At 35.5% G+C, this 26,219-nt stretch overlaps 1 long non-coding RNA gene across 3 annotated transcripts in view; it reads left to right on the top strand.

The window, feature by feature from the left end:
* Positions 1–26,219, top strand: part of LOC108307437 — a 232,296-nt gene that overhangs the window by 132,972 nt on the left and 73,105 nt on the right. For all 3 annotated transcript variants that reach the window (XR_001826536.2, XR_005201243.1, XR_005201244.1), the window contains exon 2: positions 16,084–16,272. This is a non-coding gene — a long non-coding RNA (uncharacterized LOC108307437). The remainder of the gene's footprint in view (positions 1–16,083; positions 16,273–26,219) is intronic.

A 26,219-nucleotide genomic window follows, 5' to 3' on the forward strand; every position in this document is an offset into this window, starting at 1 on the left:
CACCATGCCCAGCTAATTTTTTGTATTTTTAGTAGAGGCGGGGTTTCACCATGTTGACCAGGATGGTCTCAATCTCTTGGCCTCGTGATCCACCCGCCTCGGCCTCCCACAGTGCTGGGATTACAGGCTTGAGCCACCGCGCCCGGCGTTATGTGCTATTTTTAAAAAACACTAAAGAGTTTTTACTTTCCTTTATTGTCTAGCAATTTCACTAAAATGTCCTGGTATTGATCATCCTGAGTCTATCTTGTCAAATTCACATTATGAACCCTCAATGTTAGTTGTAAAAATTGTTTCTTATTATTTTAGGAAAGTTTTTATAAATGTCTAGTTTTGTTACAGGGTGATTTCCTTTATTTGGTTATCTATTTATTGGATCTTTTACCATATTTAATTATGTTACTCTCAAATCCTTTTATTTTTCACGTCTTTTTAAGAAGTTTGTTTTACTATTTTTTATCACTTAATTTTTAAGACAATATATATTTTTAAATTTTTACTTTTTTATTTCAATAGGTTTTTGGGGAACAGGTGGTATTTGATTACATGAGTAAGTTTTTTAGTGGTGATTTCTGAGATTTGGGGGCACCCCATCACCTGAGCAGTGTACACTGTACCCAATGTGTAGCCTTTTATCCCTCACCCCCTCCCACTCTTTCTTCCAAGTTCCCAAAGTCCATTGTATTATACTTATGCCTTTGCATCCTCATAGCTTAGCTCCCACTTATGAGTAAGAATATGCAATGCCTGGTTTTCCATTCCTGAATTAGTTCACAATAGCAAAGACTTAGAGCCAACCCAAATGTCCATCAACGATAGACTGGATAAAGAAAATGTGGCACATATACACCATGGAATACTACACAGCCATAAAAAATGATGAGTTCATGTACTTCATAGGAACATGGATGAATCTGGAAACCATCATTCTCAGCAAACTGACACAAGAACAGAAAAACAAACACTACATGTTCTCACTCATAGGTGAATGTTGAACAATGAGAACACATGGACACAGGGAGGGGAGCATCACACACTGCAGTCAGCTGGTGGGGTTAGGGGAGGGGCAGCGGGGAGTGGGGAGGGTGGGGAGGGATATCATGGGGGGAAATAGCAGATATAGGTGATGGGGGGGATGAAGGTGGTAAACCACCTTGCCATGTATGTACCTATGCAGCAATCCTGCATGATCTGCACATGTACCCCAGAACCTAAAGTACAATAATAAAAAAAGAGAAAGATTCAATATTATAAAACTATTAAAAAAAATAATAGTCTCCAGTTCCATCTAGGTTGCTGCAAGTGCCAATATATTATTCCTTTTTATAGCCGAGTAGTACTCCGTGATATAGTTACCACGTTTTCTGTATTGAATCATTGAATTATTTTTTGAATTTTGATTTGGACATTCTTGCAGGAGTAAGGTGGTATCACATTGTGATTTTGATTTGCATTTCCTGATATTAGTGATGTTAAGCATTTTTTCATATGTTTGTTAGCCATTTGTTTATCTTCTTTTGAGAATTGTCTATTCATGTCCTTAGCCCACTTTTTGGTGGGATTGGATTTTTTTCTTACTGATTTGTTTGAGTTCCTTGTAGATTCTGAATATTGGTACTTTGTCAGATGTATGGATTATGAAGATTTTTTCCCACTCTGTAGGTTATCTGTTTACTCTGCTGACCACTTCTTTGTAGTAAGAAGCTTTTTAGTTTAATTAAGTCCCATCTATTTATCTTTGCTTTTGTTGCATTTGCTTTTGGGTTCTTGGTCATGAAGTCTTTGCTTAAGCAAATGTCTAGAAGGCTTTTTCTGATGTTATCTTCTAGAATTTTTATGGTTTAATGTCTTAGATTTAAGTCTTTGATCCATTTTCAGTTGATTTTTGTATAAGATTGGAGATGAGGATCTAGTTTTATTCTTCTACATGTGGCTTGTCAATTATCCCAGCACCATTTGTTGAATAGGGTATCTTTTCCCCACTTTATGTTTGCATTTGCTTTGTTGAAGATCAGTTAGATGTAAGTATCTGGCTTTATGTCTAGGTTTTCTATACTGTTCCATTGGTCTGCATGCCTGGTTTTATAACGGCACCATGCTGTTTTGGTGACTATGACCTTGTAGTATAGTTTGAAGTCAGGTAATGTGATGCCTCCAGATTTGTTCTTTTTGCTTAATCTTGTTTTGGCTATGTGCGTTCTTTTTTGATTGCATATAAATTTTAGGGTTGTTCTTGCTAGTTCTGTGAAGAATGATCGTGGTATTTTGATAGGAATTGCACTGATTTTATAGATTGCTTTTAGCAGTATGGTTATTTTCACAATATTGATTCTACCCATCTGATATGGTTTGGCTGTGTCCCCACCCAATTCACCTTGAATTATAGCTCCCATAATTCCCTAGTGTTATGAGGAGGAACAAGTTGGAGATAATTGAATCATGGCGGTGGTTTCCCTCATACTGCTCCTGTGGTAGTGAATAAGTCTCGCAAGATCTGATGGTTTTATAAGGGGAACCCCTTTTACTTGGTTTTCATTTTCTGTGGCTGCTGCCATGTAAGAAGTGCCTTTCACCTTCCACCATGATTGTGAGGCCTCCCCAGCCATGCAGAACTGTAAGTCCATTAAACCTATTTTTTTCTAGTCTTGGGTATGTCTTTATCAGCAGTGTGAAAACGGACTAATGCACCATCCATGCGCATGAGGCATGTTTCCATTTGTGTTGTCTGTGATTTCTTTCAGCATTGTTTTGTAGTTTTCCTTGTGCAGGTCTTTTACCTCTTTGGTTCAGTATATTCCTAAGTACTTTATTTCATTTTTTCAGCTATTTTTAAAAGGGATTGAGTTCTTGATCTGATTCTCAGCTTGGTTGCTAGTGGTGTATAGCAGGACTACTGATTTGTGTATGTTAATTTTGTATCCTGAAACTTTGCTGAATTCGTTTAACAGTTCTAGGAGTTTTTGGATAAGTTTTTAGGGGTTTCTAGGTATATGATCATGTCATCAGCAAACTGTTTGAATTCCTCTTTACCAATTTGGATGCCCTTGATTTCTTTCTCTTGTCTGATTTCTCTGGCTAGGACTTCCAGTACTATGTTGAATAGGAGTGGTGAAAGTGCACATCCTTTTCTTGTTCCATTTCTCAGGGGGAATGCTTTCAATTTTTCCCTGTTCAGTATAATGTTGGCTGTGGGCTTTGCATAGATGACTTTAATTACCTTAAGGCATGTCCCTTCTATGCTGATTTCACTGAGAATTTTAATTATAAAGGGATGCTGGATTTTGTCAAATGCTTCTTATGCATCTATTGAGATGATCATGTGATTTTTGTTTTTAATTTTGTTTATGTGGTGTATCACATTTATTGACTTGTGGGTATTAAACTATCCCTGCATCCTTGGTGTGAAAACCACTTGATCATGGTGGATTATCTTTTAAATATGTTAATTGATTGCATTAGCTCATATTTTGTTGAGGATTTTCGCATGTATATTCATCAGGTATGTAGTTTTCTTTTCTTTACTATGTCCTTTTCTGGTTTTGGTACTAGGGTGATACGGGCTTTGTAGAATGATTTAGTGAGGAGTCTCTCTTTCTCTATCTTTTGGAATAGTGTCAATATGATTGGTATCAATTTTTTGAATTTCTGATCAAATTCAGTTGTGAATCCATCTGGTCCTGGAGGTTTTTTTTCTTGGTAACTTTTTAATTGCTATTTCAACCTTGCTGCTTGTTATTGTTCTGTTCAGAGTTTCTATTTCTCCCTGGTTTAATCTACGAGCATCGTATACTTCCAAGAATTTATCCATCTCCTCTAGGTTTTCTAGCTTAGGCATGCGAAGGTGTTTGTAGTAGCCTTGAATGATCTTTTGTACTTCTGTGGCATTGATTGTAATATCTTCTGTTTCATTTCTAATTGAGCTTATTTGAATCTTCTCAATTATCTTTCTGTGATAATTTCCCTTTGGACTAGTCCATTTATATAATTTCCCTCTTTGTATTTTTAAACTGTTAATGCTTTAAAGTTTGTTTTGTCTGATATAAGAATAGCTACTTCTATTCACTTGGTTTGGATTCATTGCTGGTGAGCTAGTGTGATCTTTTGGGGCTGATACAGAACTTTGTTTTGTCAGATTACCAGAATTGTTTTTCTGGTTCCTTCTCATTTGGGTAGACTATGTCAGAGGCAAGATCTGGGACTCAAGGGCTGCTGTTCAGATTCCTTTGCCCCACAGAGTGCTCCCTTGTTGTGGTGCTCTTCCCTTTCCCCTAGGGACGGGGCTTCCTGAGAGCTGAACTGCAGCGATCCTTATTTCTTTTGATTTACCCACCCAGCAGAGCTCCAGGCTGGGACTGAGGAATATCTGCAGAGTCCTGTGATGTGATTCATCTTCAGGTCTCTCACTCATGGATACCAGCACCTGGCTCCGGTGGAGGCAGTAGGGGAGTGAAGTGGACTTTGAGGGTCCTTTGGTTGTATTATTGTTAAGTGCACTGGTTCTGTGTTGACTGGCCTCCAGCCAGGATGTGGCGCTTCCAAAAGTGCATCAACTGTGGTAGTCTAGGGAGGATCAGGCAGTGGGTGGGGCCATAGAGCTTTCAAGAGATGATGCCCTTTGTCTTCGGTGTTCCTCAGTTGTCCCATGGAGTCTGCAGTGGCAATTCACTTTCTTCAAAGGGTCTGTGGATTATCTTGGCTTTCTTGGTATGTTCCTGCAGTAGTTCTCAGAGCAAAAGTTCATGATGTGGGTCTCCACACACTGCTCTGTCCTGCTGAGTAGGAGCTGCAAGTTAGTCCTGCCTCCTATCTGCCATTTTCTCCTTAAGTCCCTAAGACAATATTTATTGTGCTTATTCACTCCTGTGTTTCTTCTAGCTTAAATCTTGCTTTCTAAAATGATTTTCTCCCTTATTTCTAAGCTTTGAGTTCCATTACCTTAGTTTTGAACTTTTGTAGTTTTAAGTTACACTGTACTTTCATATTTTGTACATTGTCTTAATGCCTTTTAGCTTGTTTGGAAATAGTACTTTATACCTGTTACTGTATTTTGAGTGTATCTTTCTGGCATATTTTATTGTATACAGAGATGTCCTGCAGTAATTTTATATGGAATTTGATCTCAATATCTTCATGTTTCTCATTTTAATATGATTTCTGTTCTAAATTTTCTGAATAATCTTCATCTAGATAACTTTCTGTCTTCACAAATTTTCTTCTTCTTTTTGTATTTGTGTAGTGTTAAATATATGGCATACTGCCTTCTATGATTTCCTGGCTTTATTCAGTTTGCCCAATTTTATTTGGCTTTTCTTTGTTCTCTTATACCAATCCTTCTCAGTTTTCATTTGGCTCGCAGACATTTCTTCTTGGTGTGTGACCCTGTCCTACAAGGGAGTTTCAAGACTTCAGAGGGTCTAGACTGCTCCAAACTTTTTAGCTTTACTGTGGCTCTCTGCCCTTAAAAACTACTGGAGGATGCAAAACCCTTCCTAGATGCAGCTGCTGTTTTCAAATTGGTCTGCCAAAGTTTAAGATGACTATTTTGTGCTATCCTATTCTGAGGTCCATCAGGTATATGCTTGCTTCCCTCTGTTTTCTCTCATACAGGTTTCAGTAACATTTAGATTTTGTGGTTGTTTGTACTTTGTCTCTGTTTGTATTTTAGGTTTCATGGTGGGTACCCTGTTACCAATTTTTGTTATAAATATTTTGAATTTTCTCTCTAGTTACTTTGTCTGTTTTTACGTGAGAATTCAAAAAGAGCCAAAAGCTGTACTGCTGCCATTATATTCTCAGAATGTAGATTAAAAAAAAATTTTGGTAAATGACCAAAAAATATGATCATTTTTCTAACGCATTTTTTTTAATAGCTAAGTAACATTTAGGTTTAAAACACAATTTATTCAATCATTTTCTTTGATGTTAACCTTTGTTAAATATATTGCAAATCTTTTCTCCTAGTCTGTCTTTAAATTTTTAAATGAAGTTTTAATTTTTATTTAGTCAAATCTATTGATCATTGTGGCTTCTGAATTCTCGAATATTCTTATATAATCCACCAATCCCAAAGTTACACAAGTATTCTTTTAAGTATTCTACTGATAAACTTACTTTTTGAATATTTAGTTATTAAATTAATGTGTGATTTGTTTTTTGTGTGATATCAAATAGGGTATAATTATTTTTGTCTGACTGGATACCCAATTATGCTGGATGGATAGCTGAAAAGTAATGTTATTTATTTCAGGATAGATAGTTGTTAAATACAGTTCATTTTATTAAACATATTGTAAAACCATATTTATTATATATAAAGCTTCTATGTACTTGAATTGGTTTTTAGACTCTATATTTTCCTATTTGGCTATTCCTCTACCAACACATTCTATTAAGGTTTATAGTAACTTGATGGTAATGCATCATATGTAGTAGGACAAGCATCTCTTTACTACTTTAGTTTCAATTTTTCATGATAGTTGATTTTTAAAAATTGTCTTTGTGTATAAACATAGTATAATTTTTGTATTACAAAAACACCTATTGTAATTTATTTGGAAGTGCATTAGTTTAAATATTTATTTGGAGATATTGGCATTTATATGCTATTGTCTTTGTGTCTAGGAATATGCTGCTGCTCCAAAGTTATTCAGGCCTTAATTTGATTACTGTGTGTGTATATAAACAAACATAAACTATACATTTTTCTCTTATTTTGAGGGAATATTTTTAAAAGTTGTTCATATTCTTGGTCACAATTACAGTTTTACCTTTCAAGAAGTACAGGTTTTGTGGAATATGTTCTCTGAATAGAGTCAAATAAAAATAGGAAACAACAATAAAAAATATCCAGGATAATATTAATACACCACTATTGAATGTATAAATTGTTTTAACAACCATAACTACTGTTTGACAGATTAAAACTGATCACTCAACATACACATACTCAATAACCCAACAATATTACAACTAGATATAAACACCATGTGTAGGTGTGTACCAAATGCAATATAAGGGTGTTTATACATTACTATTGATAAGAACCCCAAACTGAAAGCAATAAAATATTATTCAATAGTAAACAGAATAAATAAATGTTAGTATATTCAAAGAAGAGAATATTACACAGAAATAAGAATGAACAAACCATTATTACATGGAACAACTAAATGACACTCATAGAGACAATATTAAATAAAATAATCCAGGTAAGAAAGAGTACATACTGTATGTTGTATATTGTTTATATAGAGTTCAAACATAAACAAAACTAACCTATGGGAGTGAGATAATGATAACTTTGAGGGATATACTGACTGAGAGGAAGTATGAAGACGACCACTGTTCTGATAATGTTCTTTATTCTTGACAACTTTGTAAAAATTTATTAGGCTGTATGCTTATGGTTTATGCACCTTTTGTATATATGATACATTCTGTTATGGTTTGAATATCTCCACCAACATTCATGTGTTGGAAACTTAATTCCCAATGCAACAATATTGAGAGGTGAGACCTTTAAGAGGTGATTCAATCATGAGGACTCTTCCCTCATGAATGGACTAATGTCATTATCATGGGAGTTGGATAATTATCATGAGAGTTGGGGTAGTGAGATTATTATAAAAAACAAATTTAACCCCCTCTTGCTTTCTTGTCACTCTTGCTTTCTTGCCCTTCCTCCTCTGTCATGGGATGATGCAGCAAGTAGGTGCTTACCAGATTTGAGGTCCCTAACCGTGGACTTCCTAGCCTTCAGAACTATCAGAATAAATTTCTTTTAAAAAATAAATTACTCAGTCTGTGGAATTCTGTTATAGCAAACTGAAAGGGACTAAGACAGAAAATTGATACTGAGAAGTGGGGCTGTTGCTATAACAATAACTGAAAATGTGGAAGCAGATTTGGAACTGAGTAATAGGTAGAGGCTAGAAGAATTTTGAGGAGCAGGCTAGAAAAACCCTAGACTGCCATAAATGGAGTGTTAAGAATGATTCTGATGAGGGCTTAGAATAAGGGGAGAGCTGTAAGGAGAGCTTGAATCTTTATAAAGATTTCATAGGTGGTTATAATCAGAATGTTGGTAAAAATGTGAACAATAAAGGCCATTCTAATGAAATCTCAGACGGCAAAGAGAAGTATCTTCTCGGGAACTGGAGTAAAGGCCATCTTTGTTATGAAGTGACAAAAAATGTTGCTGAATTGTGTCCATGTCCTAGGGCTTTATGGAAAGAGGAATTTAGGAGCACTCAACTAGAATGTCTGGCTGAAGAAATTTCTAAGCAAAATAGTGAAGGAGTTACTGGGCTTCTTTTAACTGCACACAGTATGAGGCAAGATGAAAGAAAAGACTTAAAGATGGAATTTATAATGAAAAGGATTGCAGAATGGAATGAAAATTGAAAATTTTCAGTCTGGTCATGTGAAGAACAAAAAAGCAGGTTCAGGAAAGCAAACCACAGGTGTATCCAAGCAATCCTATGCTAAAATTAGTCCAGATAGGAGGAACCATCGAGACTTTGGGTGAATGATCCTGAAAGCATTTTGGAGATATTTGAGGCCTGACCCCAATCACATGCCTGACCTCTCGGAGGGCAGAATGATTTTTGAGGGATGGGCCTGAGTGCCCTCCATGGGCTTGCTGCCCAGAAACCTTGGGTTTATGTCCTTTGCATTCTTGCACAGTGCTCCTTAGCTACCCCAGCAAGGGCTCAAAAAGGCACGGGTGCATCTTGACCCACTGATTTGGATAAATTTTGGCAGTAACCATGTGGTTCTAATTCTGCATGTACATGGAACACAAGAGTTGTGGGGCTTCTTCCATCTAGATTTCACATGGTGTTGCAGACAGCCTAGCTGCCCAGGAAGAGCCTTGCTTTAGAGATGAAGCCACCACAGAGAGTCCTTTCCAGGCCAATGCTGAGTGGAAATGTGGAGTTGGAGCCACCCAGAGAGCCTCCACTAAGACAATGCCTAGTGGAGCAGTGGGAGTGGGGCTACTCCTAAGACCCCCAGAAGTCAGCCTGGGAGAGTTGCAGGCACAAGACTCCAATCTATGAAACCTGTTAGTGGACTGAGCCCAGCAGAACCATAGGGGGTTGCCTAAGGCTATGGGGGCCCAGCCCCCACCCCAGTGTGCCCAGAATGTGGAACATGACATCGAAGACTATTCTGAAACTTTAAGACTTAATGATATTTTACCTTTTGGATTTTAGACTTATTTGGGACCAGTTACCCCTTTCTCTTTTGAAATGAAAATGTCTGTCTTACGCCTGTCCTACCATTGTATTTTGGAAGCACATAACTTGTTAATTTCACAGGATCACAATAGAGAGGAATTTGAGTCAGGATGAATTGTGCCTTGAGTCTCACCCATATCTGATTTAGATGAGACCCTGGACTTTGGACTTTTGAGTTGATGCTGGAACAAGTTGACTTTAGGGACTCTTGGGTTGGAATACATGTATTTTGCATCGTGATAAGTACATGAATTTTGGAGCCAGGGTGGGATACTAGGGTTTGCATGTATCCCCAAAGTTCATGTGTTGGATACTTAATCCACAATGCAATAGTGTTGAGAGTGGGATCTTGACCCAGCAATCCCATTGTTGGGTATATCCCTAAGGATTATAAATCACTCTACTATAAAGACTCATGTACATGTATGTTTATTTCAGCACTGTTCACAATAGCAAAGACTTGAAGCCAACCCAAATGCCCATCAATAATAAACTGGATAAAGAAAACGAGGCACATATACACCATGGAATACTATGCAGCCATAAAAAGGATGAGTTCATGTGCTTTGCAGGGACATCGATGAAGCTGGAAACCATCATTCTCAGCAAACTAACACAGGAACAGAAAACCAAACACCACATGTTCTCACTCATATGTGGGAGTTGAACAATGAGAACACATAGACACATGGAAGGGAACATCACACACTGGAGTCTGTCGGGGGTTGGGGGTTAGAGGAAGGATAGCATTAGGAGAAATACCTAATATAGAATACGGTTGATGGGTGCAGCAAACTTTCACAACACTTGTATAACTATGTAACAAACCTGCACTTTCTACACATGTATCCCAGAACTTAAAGCCTAGTAATAATAAAAAAGAAGTAACCGAAATGCATTAATGTCATTATTATGAGTGTGGATTATTTATCACAAGAGTAAACTTGTTATAAAAGTGAGTTCAACCACCACTTGCTGTCTGTCTCTGTCTGTTTGTCTCTGTCTTTGTCTCTGTCTCTCTGTGTCTCTGTCTCTTGTCCTTCTACCTTTCACCATGGAATGATGCAGCAAGAAACCTCACCAAATTTGCGGGTTCCTCCACCTTTGGCGTTCCAGCCTCCAGAACTCGAAGAAATAAATTTCTTTCCTTTATAAATTACACAGTCTGTGGCATTCTGTTATAGCAACACGCAACAGAGTAAGACAAACTCTAATAAAAAATTCACTTAATAATGTGTCCGGGATATATTGTTAAGTGTACTTATTCCCTAAACAAACAAAAATATGCTCCCAAACTCACACAACAAAAGAAACACATGTATCAATTTTAGCACACAAATAAACATTTTTTCCCAGATGCAACAGAAACAGAAGGTTTTTGTTGTTATTCATCACTCTTTTTTTACCCCATTCTTTATAATCAAAAGAAGTTTTGACAAATGTCTCTGGAAGAATTACAATGTTGAGAAAAGATGAATATTAATGCAGAGGAAGGAAGTGGCTGGTCCTCCCCATTTCTTTTAAAGTTACCAAGTTGATTCAGTGCCATGTAAACAGTAACTATCGAGCAGAACTTCCAATCACCTCACATTGTTTAAGGCTTTAAATCTGAACGCTTGCTCAAATCTATCTTTTACCTTGTTTTCCAATTTCCCATAAATCAGAGTAGCTTTTGACCCCATGATTCTTCTTATATCCAGGACTCTTCATGCCTCTTGTACATCTTACTTCTTTTCTTGACCATTATTCATACTCTCCTAGTTATTCTGCTCAGGGTCACCCAGAGTGAACAGATTCCTGCCTCTCAGACTCCCACATACTGGTGCACCTCCCCTTATCTGCCTCTAGATTGTTCCTGATCCTGAAAGAAGTTTCTGAGCTAAGGGTGCAGCATTTTTTTTTTTTTTTTTTTTGCTTTTTTTTTTCAAATTTCTTTAGACTTACAGAAAACTTACAAAAACAACAGAAATACTTCTTGTATAATTTTCTTCCAGATTTTCCAAATTAATATTACCACATTTGCTTTATCAGTCCTCTCACTCTCATTCTCTCTCTTTCTGTATTCTTGTTATTTGTCGTCGTTTTGTTCTATAAAGCCACTGCAAACACTGAATTAGCAAATACTGAGTCATTGTTCTTAAGGGAAATACAAGGTCAGGTTCCCATGAGCCTCTGGACACAACATTTTCCACAACTGTATTCCACAAATACAAAACTTTGCTTCATGTGTATTTCTGTTTAAAGATATCTTATTTAAAATATACTGTTGATTAAAGGTGAACTCATGGCTGACAGCACCATAACTCACACCTGAACAGAGACTTTCTAACACATACATTCTCTCCATCAGGCACGGCCTTCCCCCTCTTAGGAACACTGGACAGCACTTCAGCACTATGTCTGGGGGACATTTTAAACAGCAAAATCACTAATACAAAGCATAAGCATGTGAAAAATGTTATTCTAAATAGACCAAGAAAAGGACATTCGTTTACACTGTGAGGCTGAAACAAAAAGGTAGGGGATAACTTGTTCGACCTCAGTAGGATTTGTGCTTATTTGGCAACTCAAATTTTCACCACTCTGTGTGTCTCCACAAATGACTCCAAAGGTGTCACATGTATTGATTTGGTGATTACAAATCAATTTTGGTGAGGCACTGAACTTGCAAATATGGAATCCATGAATAGTGAGGATTGGCTCTATGTATGTATATAGGCATATGTGTTTAAGTATATACTCTACACATGCATGCATATGTAGCTATATGCACACACATATTTCTGAGTCATTTGAGAGTAAGTTGTGAACACCATACTTCTTTAGTTCTAAATGACTTAATATATGTTTACCAAAACAGGGATATTATCTTCTATAACCACATTACAATGATCGCAATCCAGAACTTAACATTAACGAAATACCATTATCACAGCTGAAGAGTTTATTTACATTTTACCATATATTTCACTAATGGCTGTTATAGTTCAGAATGTAATCAAGAATCACATTTCATTTTGTTGTCGTATCCCTTCAGTCTCCTTTAATCTGTAAGAATTCCTTAACCTTTATTTGCCTTTCATTAATACTGCTTTTTTGGTTTTGTCAAAGATGAAGATGTATTAATAAGGAGAAAATTATAACAAATATAAATGAAGGGTGAGGAGAGACTGTTCTTTATTAAGCATTGTTAGTTTCTCATGACGAGGTAAATACAAAGAGGAAACACAACAATGGGAAGCAAGAACTGACATTTTGCAGCCTACTATGCCACTTTCATTTATTCTTTCTGAATTAATTTCATGTAATTTTACCTTTATGCACATGAAGACACTGAGAGTCAGACAAGTTAAGCATTTGTGGAAGATCAAAAAGCTAGCAGTGGTGATATTAGAATTCAAACCAGGTTATTAAGGTCCTAAAAGCAATGTTTGTAAAACTTTTTAAAATAAATTTTATTGTGTATATTTAAGATATACAACATGCTGTTATATGATATATTAGATAGTAAAAAGATTGCTAAAATGAAAGAAATTAACATCCATAATTTAACATACTCATATTTTTTGTGTGTGGTAAAAACAGCTAAAATCTACTCATTTATCACAAATCCTGTATGCAGTACAATTTTGATAACCTATAGTCCTCATGTTGTACATTAGATCTTTAGACTTGTTCGTTCTACATGTCTGCTAGTTTGAACCCTCTGACTGACCTACATCTCCCCATTTCCACCCCGCATCGTCCCTGGCCCTAGTAACCATTGTTTTGTTCTTTGTCTCTGTATATTTAATTTTTTTTTTAAAGATTCCACATATGAGATCATGCAATATTTTTCTTTCTGTGTCTGGCTTATTTCACTTAGTAATTTCCCCCAGGCTCATCCATGTTGTGGCAAATGGCAAGACCACATTGTTTTTTAGAAATGAATAATATTCCTTATTCAAGTGTCCCTTGATGAACACATAGGTAATTTCCACATCTTGGCTAGAATAATGTTGCAATTAATATGGGAGTGGTAGTTCTAATTTTAATTTCTTAGAAATCTCCATGCTGTTTTCCATCATGGCTGTATCAACCTACATTTCTGCCAACAGCACATGAGAGTTTCCTTTTCTCCATACCCTCATCAGCATTTATCTTTTTTAATTTTCATTTTTATAGTAGACATCCTAATGGCGTGAGGTGGTTCTCATGATGGTTTTGATTTGTACTTCCCTCATGGCTAATGATGTAGAACACTTTTTCATATACCTGTTGGCCATTTTTATGTTTTCTCTGGAGAAAGATCTATTCAAGTCCTTTGCTCATTTTTCAATAGGATTATTTGTTTTTCTAGTATTAAGCTGTCCCAGTTCTTTTTTTTTTTTTTGAGACGGAGTTTCGCTCTTGTTACCCAGGCTGGAGTGCAATGGCACGACCTCGGCTCACCGCAACCTCTGCCTCCTGGGTTCAGGCAATTCTCCTGCCTCAGCCTCCTGAGTAGCTGGGATTACAGGCACACGCCACCATGCCCAGCTGACTTTTTGTATTTTTAGTAGAGACGGGGTTTCACCATGTTGACCAGGATGGTCTTGATCTCTTGACCTCGTGATCCACCCGCCTCGGCCTCCCAAAGTGCTGGGATTACAAGGCGTGAGCCACCGCGCCCGGCCTCTGGCTTTTATTTCTGTATGAGATTCTTAATTTTTCACTTTACAGTAGCCTCTGCCTTTGGCCCGCTTCTCATCTCACTGCCATCTCCATCTGAATGTTTCATANGCCTCAGCCTCCTGAGTAGCTGGGATTACAGGCACACGCCACCATGCCCAGCTGACTTTTTGTATTTTTAGTAGAGACGGGGTTTCACCATGTTGACCAGGATTGTCTCGATCTCTTGACCTCGTGATCCACCTGCCTCGACCTCCCAAAGTGCTGGGATTACAGGCTTGAGCCACCACGCCCGGCCTGTCCCAGTTCTTTATAAATTTTAAATACCAATCCCTTCTTTGATATATGGTTTGGAAATATTTTTTCCAATCTGTAGGATGTTGTTTCAGTTTGTTGATTGTGTGCAGAAGCTTTATAGTTTGATGTAATCCCATTTATTTATTTTTGGTTTTGGGCCTGAGCTTTTGATGTGATATCCAAAAAAAATTATTGCTAAGGCCAATGTTCAGGAGCTTTTCCCCTATGTTTTTTTCTAAGAGTTTTATTATTTCTGGTCTTACATTTAGGTATTTTACCCTTTTGAGGTAAATTTTGTGTACAGCATAAGTCAAATTTCATTCTTTTGCACATAGAAATCTAGTTTCCCCAGCCTCATTTATTAAAGTGACTATTCTTTGCTTACTGTGTCTGTCCTCTTGGTGCCCTTGTTAAAAATTTGTTGATTATGTATGATTGGATTTATTTCTAGGCTCTCTATTTTCTTGTGCCTTCATGTCTGTTTTTATACCCGTACCATACTGTTTTGATTACTATCACCTTGTAACAGAGTTTTAAATCAGAAAGTATAATACTGCCAACTTTTGTTTCTCAGAATTGTTTGGCTATCCAGGGTCTTTTGTGGTTTCATATAAACTTTAGGATTACTTTTTCTATTTCTGTAAAGAATATCATTGGATTTTGATAGGGATTGGATTAAATTTGTATATTGCTATGAGGAGTATGACGTTTTAACAATATTCTTCTAATCCATTAGCATGGAATATCTTTCCATTTGTTTGTATCCTCTGCAATTTCTTTTATCAATGTTTCATAGTTTTCAGTGTGCAGGTCTTTTACCACCTTGGTTAAATTTATTCCTAAGTATTTTAATTTTTTGATGCTATCATAAATAGTCTGGTTTTCTTGATTTTTTTTCTCAGTTAGGCTGTTATTTATGCATAAAAAATACTAGTGGATCAGGCGCAGAGGCTCACACCTGTAATTCTAACATTTTGGGAGGTCGAGGCAAGCCGATCACTTGAGGCCAGGGGTTTGAGACCAGCCTGGCTAACATGGTGAAAACCCATCTCTATTGAAAATTTAAAAAGTTAGCTGGGCGTGGTGGTGGGTGCCTGTGATCCCAGCTACTAGGGAGGCTGAGGCAGGAGAATTGCTTGAACCCAGGAGGCAGGCATTGCAGTGAGCCACTGAACTCCAGCCTGAGCAACAGAACAAGATTTGGTCTCAAAAAATAAACAAACAAATAAATAAATAAATAAATTACTGGTTTTTGTATGCTGATTTTGCTTCCTGAAACTTTACTGAATTTATTCGTTCTAATAGTTTTTTTGTGGAATCTTTTTTAACATGCAGAATCATGTTATCTGCAAGTAGATATAATTTTACTTCTTTAAATATACACCTAGTATTACCAAGAGGACATCCAATGAAATATTAAGTAATCTCAGAAACCAATGATTGCTATGCTGTCTTTATTTTTTCACACCCTAGCTTCAACTGCAAAAACATAAAAACAATACAAGAAAAACAGAATATCCTTTAACAAAACAAAAACATAAAAATGATACAAGAAAAACCGAATGCGCTTTAACAAAACAAATCCAAAGAGAAACATTAAAACTTTTGGTCTGGAGGAGACCAAGAGGTAATCTCATTATCATTTTTACCATCAGCTTTTCCCATGGGTATGCATTTACTTTATTGTTAATCTTGACTTTTAAGATTTGTAAAAGCACTATTTACAAAGCTGTTAGCAGGATCTCCCTTAAGGTAGGAGATATATGGACTTGATTAGTCTGTGTTCTCAGGCATGTTGGAAAGAGAGATATCCTGGGAGTTAAGTTTGAATTTAGGGACTGTAATTCCAATCCAGGAAAGTCTATCTTCTTAACTAGAATACTTGTTTTTCTCCCAGGGGTATAGTGAATATGCTGCATGGTCAAATTGGTTTGTATAAGTGGAAACTGACTGTATGTGAGAACACCATTCTGCAGACATGATGTTTGGTGGCATTTGAATTTCTAAATAAGAGCTAAGCAAGCTTCCCTGATTCTTCTGCCTTTATTTGGAAACCTATCATCAGAAACGTCGAAATGGAAGAAATGTAAGAAATCACCTTGCATGACTTTCTAATTTTTGAGTTTTTTCCTATTAAAAGAGATGTATATCTTTAAAAAGTAACATTCACAGAGCTTTAATGATGTGCTAGATGTATTTCATTACTTAATTTTCACAATTGTCAGAGGTATGTGTTACTATTTCCAGTTTACGGATGTTAAAACTGAGGCGCAATAATTTGCCCTAGGTCACACAATTTATAAGTGATCAACTGAAGTCTGAAGCCAGAACTAACCATAAAGCTTCTGCTCATGTCATTACATCACTCTGATTTCCTGGGTCTAATATTTCCATCCTTTCTGAGGGATTTGTTACTATGCTAATAGTTATTAATAAGCATTAGTGGTCTTAACAAAAATTATCAATTAGGTAAAATCTTCCTAGCCATCATCTTAAACAAGACCTTTGTATATCTAGCTCATATGTCTTGGTCCAGTGTCTTTAAAGATTTATTTCCATCATCTACCACTCGAAATTTCTCAGATCTGAAGGTGTCACCTAGATAGATAAATTAGTATTTGTAAATGTGAAAATGGGAAATAATTAGATGAGTACTTTTGGGAGACCATATACACATTTTTTTTCTAAGACAGTGTTAACATTGGTGTCCAATTCTTTGAGGTGAGATTTTTCAGCCAGTCCATGGAAAGTGGATTGACATCAGGTCTACTAATGAATAGAGAGGAGAACATCTGTAAAAATAGGTTATTAATTCTCAAAAGTTCTCTGTTATCTGTTTTATAACTCCTGACAGGTTAACAAAATCCATGCAGGAAATAAAAATAATATATTAGGAGATATAAAGGAGTCTGAGTTCTGCAGGACCAAACAGGTTTTTATTATTAAATTATGCATAGAGAAATTTAAGAATGCTTGTGAAAAGTTTTTCATTATTTTTCAGGCATGAAGATTTGAAAAAAATATAGTATCAGAAATATCAAAGTTCAAATAAAGCAGTTATAGTTTCAACTGTATGTTGAAATCAACCAACAATCTCTAAAGCTACAGCATTTCGTGTATTTCATTGTGCAAGAGAGCTTCAAATGGCTGGAGAGTTTTACAATACGTTTAGCCAATACCCTTTCCTTATGAAATGGAACATGGAAAAATTTTTGTTGCATTCAAAATGTCTGAAGATTATTGCATGTCAAAGGAAAATTCACTTCTGAGTTCTATGTGTTTAATGCTGCTGAATGAGAAAAAAATGAAATATTTGACCAATTTCTTACAGAGCTCCAGATACAATTAGTCTACCCATGAATAGAAACATGAAAACTTAGGAAATGAAATGGAAACTCATCACGATCAAATACATGTTACCTTTTGCAATTTCGAAGGAAAAAACCTACACGTATACATATAAATATACATGTGCACAGATTTTTCTATCATCTAGTACCAAATTAAGTTACATAATAGAGGGGAGGAGAGTCAAACAGCTATAAGGCAGGACAGTGAAGGTAAATTGCTTTTTTGCCAAGAAAAGGTACTATCTCTGATTCTCCATACTCAGGGTACTGAGAAGAAAATTTTGTAAAATAAATAAATGCTTACCAGAATCTGCATTGATCTGCTCTAGTAAAGGCATTGTATTTCACACAGTTACTGTGATTGGAGCTACCACCTTGTTATGCTTATAGTACTCTCATCTGCCATTGTTCATCTAGTATTTGTGAAGGCCTAGATGAATTAACAGAGAAATGATGCATCACTACTACATCCTTCAATTCTTTTATGGTAGTAGATATCCCTGCAATTCTTTGTGAGACATGGTATTTCTTCTGATTTACTTTATTTGGATTATTTACGTTGGCCAGAGGACACAAATATCAGGGACTTCCTACTATATTTCCCATTCCAGCCAATGTGACCTGCTATTTATATATCTACATCAATTACACATTTATAGCGTGAGGAAATAACCAGAGTGAGTTCAAGGACCTATGGACCCACTATCAGATTATCCTGAGCTATAACTGCATTGATTACTTGGCTTCTCTAAGCCCTCTTTCAAATTAGAGGACTGAGATTGTATTTTGCATTGCCTTGGGAGGTCTAGGTATTGCTTGTTCCTCAGTGGCCTTTACCCTGGCAAATAGCTTAGGGCTTCTTTGGAACAAGAAAGAAAGATAATTGTTATATATTCCTCTGGTTGACTGCAGGGTCATTCTTCAAAGAGATCTTATCTCCCATTCAAGCAATGTTGACACATGTAGATCTAGAAGCTGGATGAATAAGGCAATTTTCCATTATGATACCTGACATCATCTTTCTGCTCATTGGGTCTTAATTTCTTTTCTTATTGCACAAATCAAACAACTTAGAATTTAGCTATTTTATCTCAGCTGTATAGGCATCATGATTTATTCACCATCACTGGAAATCCCTGTGTGTCTAGCACGCTAAGTACCTCTCCGGTCTTGATGCCATGATATTAATTACGTCTACCTTGCCTCTGATGGTTAGGTATTTGCAACAACCTTCTGCCAATCTGGAGCTTATTTCTACAATAGAGAACAGTCACCAGTGAGCTTCTCAAAAATTCCAGCTCCCCGAACAACAAAATATTGATCCCTGGGCTTGATTAGAGATGGGCAAATAGACAAGAGAGGCCAGAAATAGACTCATACTGGGGAATTTGGTGTAAAACAGTAATAAACTTACTGGCCAGTGGGAAATCAGTGAGGAAAAGATATAATAAACAGGGCATATAAAATAATAAATAATCCAATAAAAATTAGCTTGGATTAAGGAAAAATAATCACGTTCCTAGGTCATATCCGTATCTCACACCATACAAAAATAAATTCCAGATGAAAATATTATAAAGAACAATACTAAAATGTTTTATAAGAACACATAGGAAAATCTCAGGGTAAAAAAAGACTTTTAAAATAAGAATTCAAGAACGAAAGTCACCAACTCTAATAGAAATATTGATAACTTTGATAATTCTAATATTAAAACTATAATCTGAAAGGCAAGTGACAGATTTGAAAGAAAATGTTTACAACCTTTCAGCACAGGATTCATTCCCAGACTATTCAAAGGATACCTACCAGTAAGTAAAGATAAAATCTTGTAGGAAATAAATAATATGAATAGTTAATTCACAGGAGAGGTTATCCAAATGGGAAATAATAATGAAAATTAAAGTCACAATAATTTAATATTTTACACATATCAGACTTATATAACTTTAAGTATTTTATACCTTCAAGATTGCAGAGGGTGAGGAGTAACAACAGTTTTATGCACTGCTATTGGCAAAATTCCTAGTAATATCTAAGAAAGCTGAATGTACTCACATCCTATGATGCAGCAATTCCATTTCTAGGATGATTATAATGAGATTCACATGGCAAATGTCTTCCTCCTTAGCTTGTCATGATATTTAAAAGTCCTACAAACAGATACATGCCTTCAGATTAAGTTAGTGTTTATAAAAGGTTGTGATTGAAGTGCAAACAGCTTTCATTGGAAGAATAAATTATTAACCAACAACACGGATTATTTAATGAATGTAGCTTTCATCTAGAGAACAGTACTAAGAGAGTGACACATACGGGAGAGCCCAAAAGAAACATCTGAAAAGTTGAAATTAATATTGCCTGATGGGAATAGACACATTGTTATCTTTTTTCCTTGTCCAGTTTTGATTCAGTTATGTCTTCTTAGCTAAACCTCTGCTGAGGTTTATAGGCATCCAGGTTCAGTGAGGTGTTTGGTTCTGCAAAAGCACCAGCTGAGAATACTAGTGAGGGGGTTTCCCCCATGAGTTCAAGAAACACTTGGAGATCTGCATGAGAGCATGGATATAAGGATTGTAAAGTGAACAATTCTAGAAAGTAGCTGGATCCTGTAAGCATTATGGATGAGGGTTATAGGTAACATTGGCTCTCATGAATATTGCTGGTCTTCCTGACTTCCAAAGGAAAATAAATAATTGAGTCATTCCAGCACTGAGCCTGGGAGACTGTGAGGAAAAGGGAAGATTTCTCAAAGTTGATCATCCACCAGAGGATGAGAAGGGACACTGTCGAGCAATCAGCCATTTTGGAGAATGCTGCCTCTTAGAGAAATCTAACAACCATTAGTCCCAGTGAGCAGTCAAATACAAAAAAAACCCAAAAAACCACAAAGCATCCAAAATCGTTATCATCATCATCATCATCATCACCATCATCTTAGTGGGTCCAAAAGCCTGAGAAAAGTTATGTGATAAATAGACCACATTCCCAGTGAATTAGAACTACTGAAATAGGCAGATGATAACATAAGCAGAAAAATAATAATCACACTTGAAGGGATTAAAATTGAATTAGAACTGCCAAAATAGGCAGAAAACAATATAAACAGGAAAACAATAATCACATGTGAAGAAATTAAAATAGAACCACATACCCCCAAAATGACCTAAGTGCAGTACCTAAGCCAAAAACATAACTTCATAACTAAATAAATCAATGGATCGACTATATGCTGCCAGCAATACGTAGCAACTGGGGCTAACTTACCCTCCCATAGTGAAAAAACAGAAAATTGAACAAATGTATGGAAAAACAGTTTTCTGACAGTGGGCAGCAGGTGGTGAAGGTTATAGTAATCCCAAGAGAAGGCATGAGAAGAGGCAAGCCCTACAATCTATTCATCAATTGATTTGTTGTCTGCAGGCATTTTCCAAATCATTGTGCATGTATGATCTTCCAAGCAGAACATAGTAATTTCAATGAATTGGGAGATAAAAATAATAATTTGGGTATTTCAAGGCAGCTAAACATTTGGGCCTGAGTACCTGAGGAGAAATAACCATGCAGAAAAGAGTTCCAGGCATTTTCAGAGGAGTTCCTTTGAATCTTTTGCATTTTTGAGGTGAAACTCCATGACAATTCTGAGAGCTCACATAGATTGGGAAGGTATTTGAGTTCTGACTAGTCAGACCAGAGTGTCCTTGTTAAAAAAACAGACAATTTAGTGGAAATCCTATGAGAGTCTTGCCTTAGTATTAGTACAAGTCTAGCTCCAGCATAAAGATTATTCTAAATCCATCCTAAGAAAGTTTAAAAACAATCATCTGTTGTGACATTCACTTAAATTAGGTATGCACTTAAATTAAGAATGTACTTAGTTTAAGTGAATGTCACAACAAAGTCCACCACTCTTTAAAGGAAAAAATATAATCCAGTATTTAACTGTATAATTTCACAATATTCTACATCCAATAAAATTACTAGATATGACAAGGCAGGAAAATGTACTCATTATAAGCAGAAAAATCAATCAATAGAAACAGACTTATAAATGCTAGAGATAATGAAAATATCAGTCAAAGAAACAGCTATAGCATATAAAGGGAGCTATGAATATAAAGGGGAGAGAAATAGAACATATAAAAATGACAAATAGTATTTCCAGAAGTAAAAAATACAATGTTTAAAATGAAAAATTGACTGCAAGAAATTAATAAATTCTGTAGGAAAATTCTCAGTGATCTGGAAGATATGGCAATAGGAACATTTTAAACTATAGCAGAGAGAGAAAAGAGGTTGGAAAAAATGAACAGAACAGAAAAAAAAAAAGAAATCAATAACTAGGTCTTTGAGAAGATCTGCAAAATTGATAAATATTTGCTAGACAGATGGTGTAGGAAAGAGACAAGACACAAATTACCAATATTGGAAATGAAACATAGGAAATTACCACAGATTCTACACACATTAAAAGGATAATAAGGGATTATTTTAATGAACTTTAGGCCACCATTAGTAAACAAAATGGAAAACCTGGATTTTTTATATCCTTATTCTATTCAGGAAATTCCCTTAATTCAATAATTGAATTAACCCCCCACCCCCAATCCAAGTATCTGTAATTTTACTGGCTAAATTGATCAAACACTTCAGGAAGACATAATACCAAAGCTATGCAAACTTTTTCATAAAATAGAAAAGGAAATACCTCCCAACTTATTATAAAAGGCCAGCACTATCCTGTTACCAAAAGTACATCAGAAATTATATGAAAAGAAAACTACAGACCAATATCTCTTATGAACATAGATGCAAAAACCTTTAAAATATATTTGTAAATAAATCTGGCAATCAAGAAAAAGGATACTGTATTTCTATTAAATGTGTTTATTCTCAGTAATGCAAATTGCTTTAACAGTCAAAGATGAATCCATGTATTTTCCAATATTAAAAGACTAAAAAAGAAAACCCACACAATCATATCAATAGATGAAAAAAATAACAAAAGTTTATTATAAATGAGTTTAGTACTCATTTATAATAATACATTCAGCAAACAGAATGTAACTTCTTCATCCAGATAAAGAACATCTGAAAATGAATAAATTATATGGGAGAAAAGATGGCCACTGTTGAGATGCCAATTAATGGCTTAGAAGATTAGTTGGATGAAAGATTTAAAAGCACAGGGCAAAACATGAAGAATTGGAAATCATGAGAGAAAGGACAGGAGAGACTAGCTTCAGAACATCTAACATTAAAAAAAATTGGCATTTCAGATGGGTATGCAACAGATAGAGACACGCAACTATTAAACAAATGAGATTTTTTTTTTCTAAGTTGAAGAAAGATTGAATGCAGTACTACAGTACTGAAGATACTTATAAAAATAGTGAAATCTAAGTATAAAGATATATTATAAATTTTCAAACCAAATAAGAATACTATTCAAAAATAATGTTTTCTGCCAAAGAAAATGAATTGGAATATCATCAACCACTTACCTGCAACACTAGAAGGCAGAATACTGGAATAATAGCTATGAATAGATATTTCATGCAAATGGTAATCAAGAAAGAGAAATATATGAGTAGCTATACATATCAAACAAAATAGAATTTAAGTAAAAAATTTCACAAGAGACAATGACAGACATCATGCAATTATAAAAGGATTAATTACCAAGAAAGAGATAACAATTATAAATCAATATACTCCAAACATCAGAGAATATATATACAGATGTCTATATATATATATATACATATATATATATATATGTATGTATAGATCTATGAATAATAGTAGGAGATTTCAATACCAACTTTATGTTCATAATCTCATACTTTTATTGAATTGCTTTTTCTTCCCTCTGTTTAATCAATGTTTGCTTATATATAAGCATATGTAAATATATATAAGCATATATAAATACATAGCAAACATTGATTAAACAGAGGGAAGAAATAGCAATTCAATAATTGTAGGATATTTCAATACCCATTTTTAATAATGTCTAGAACATCTAGACAGAAAGTCAATGAGGAAACAGTGGACAATAATATAGGCCAAGTGGACCCAACAAATATATACAAAACATTCCACCCAATAGCAGCAGGATATATATTATTCTCAAGTGCACATAAAACTTTCTTCAGGATAGATCACGTTAGGTCACAAGACAAGTCTTAACAAATTTAAGAAGACTAAAATCATACCATGTATCTCCTGTGACTACAGTGAAATTAAACTAGAAGTCAATGGCAAAGAAAAACTGGAAAATTCACAAATATGTGGAAATTAAACAGCACATACCTGAACAACCAATGGGTTAAATAAAATATCAGAAGTTAAATCAGAAAATATCTTGAGATAAATGAAAATGAAAACAAAACATATTATAATCTATGGAATATAGCAAAAGCAGTATAAGAGGGCAGTTTACTGTAATAAGTAACTTCATTAAAAATAAAGGAAGATCTCAAATTAACAATCTTACACCTAAATAAGCATAGAGCATTTGTGCCAATTTCTGGTTGGAATGGTGACAGCATGCTGGAGCCAAGTGCTAACATTCCTTGGTTCAGGGGATGGAAACTCACCCGTAAGGATGGCAATGCCAGTGGAACCTCACTGCTTGAAGCTCTGGACTGTATCCTACCACCAACTCATCCAACTGATAAACGCTTGTGCCTGCCTCTCCAGGATATCTACAAAATTGGTGGCATTGGACTGTTCTTGTTGGCTGAGTGGAGACAGGTGTTCTCAAACCTGGTATGGTGGTCACCTTTGCTCCAGTCAGCATTACACCTGAAGTAAAAACTGTTGAATGCGCCATGAAGTTGAGTAAAGCTCTTCCTGGGGACAATGTGGGCTTCAATGTCAAGGAATGTGCCTGTCAAGGATGTTGGTCAGGGCAGCATTGCTGGTAAGAGCAAAAATGACCCACTAATGGAAGCAGCTATCTTCACTGCTCAGGTGATTATCCTGAACCATCCAGGCCAAATCAGCACTGGCTATGCCCCTGTGCTGGATTGCCACACAGATCACATTGCAAGCAAGTTTGTTTGGCTCATGGTTCAGAAAGCTGGGAAGTTCAAGACTGGGCAGCTGCATCTAGTGAGTTAACTTATACATCCTCAACTCATAGCAGAAAGTGGAAGGGGAAGTGTGCTCATGCAAAGAGACCAAACATGAGAAGCATCCTTGCTTTATAACAACCCTATCTCATGGTAACAAATCTAGTCCTGTGAGAGTGAGAGCTCACTCCTGCAAGAAAGGCATTAATTTTTCTTAATAATCCAATCACTTCTTAAAATTACCACCTCCCAACACCACCACATTGGGAAGTAAGCCTCAATATGAGTTTTGATGGGGACAAATCATATTCAAACCATACCAGTACTGGAAGTCCTAGTCAGAGCAATTAGGCAAGAAAAAGAAATAGATATCGAAACTGGATGAAGAAGAAGTAAAATTATCCCAGTTTGCAGATGACACAATCTTTATGTAGAAAGCCCTAAAGACTTCACAAAAAAAAAAAAGCTACTAGAATGAATAAACCAATTCAGTAACATTGCAGGGTACAAAATCATTATACAAAAATCAGCTGTGTTTATATACATTAACAACAAACTACTCAAAAAGAAAATTAAGGGAAAAAATCTCATTTACAATAGCATTGAAAAGAACAAAATATTTAGGAATAAACTTAACTAAGGATGTGAAAGATTTGTACACTGAAAACTACAAAACACATAGGAAAGAAAGAAGATTCAAATAAATGGAAAGACATTTTGTGTTCATGGATTGGAAGACTTAATATTGTTAAAATGCTCATACTACCCAAAGTGATTTACAGAGTCACTGCAATCCCTATTAAAATCCCAATGTCATTTTTTTCACAAAAATAGAAAAACAATTCTAAAACTTCCATGGAACCACAAAGGACCCCAAAAAGCTAAAAGATTTTTGAGAAAAAGAAAAAAACTTATAGCATCACAGCATCACACTCCTTTATTTCAAAATACAGTACAAAACTACAGTAGTTAATTGTAGCTGCTGGTGTAAATTGTTGCTGGTGTAAAAAACAAACATATTGACTAATGGAAAAAAACAGAAAGCCTAGAAATAATCTTTTGAGTTACAGTCAACTGATCTTTGACAAATTTACCAAAAATATACAATGGGCAAAGGAGAGTCTCTTTAATAGATGATCTTAGGTAAGCTGGATATTCACATGAAGATAAATGAAATTGGATGCTTACCCTACACCATTCATAAAAATCACCTAAAAGTGGATTAAAGACATAAATATAAGACTTCAAACTGTAAAGCCCTTAGAAGAAAAAATAGGGGAAAAACATTATGACATTATTCTTGGAAATGATGTATTACATATGACACAAAAAGCATTGACAATGAAAACAAAGTAGACAAATATGAGTATATCAAACTAAAAAGCTTCTGCACAACAAAGAAAACTATCAACAGAGTGAAAAAGCAACCCATAGAATGGGAGAAAATAATGATAAAGCATATATCTGATAAGGGGTTAATATCCAAAACATGTAAGTAACTCCTATAAGGTAATAGCAAGAAAACAAATAACACAGTTACAAAATAAGCAAAAGAATTGAATAGGTATTTCTTCAAAGAAGACATACAAATGACTGATAGGTGT

The sequence above is a fragment of the Cebus imitator genome, unplaced genomic scaffold, assembly GCF_001604975.1.
Source record: "Cebus imitator isolate Cc_AM_T3 unplaced genomic scaffold, Cebus_imitator-1.0 Scaffold4, whole genome shotgun sequence".
Lineage (NCBI taxonomy): Eukaryota > Metazoa > Chordata > Mammalia > Primates > Cebidae > Cebus > Cebus imitator.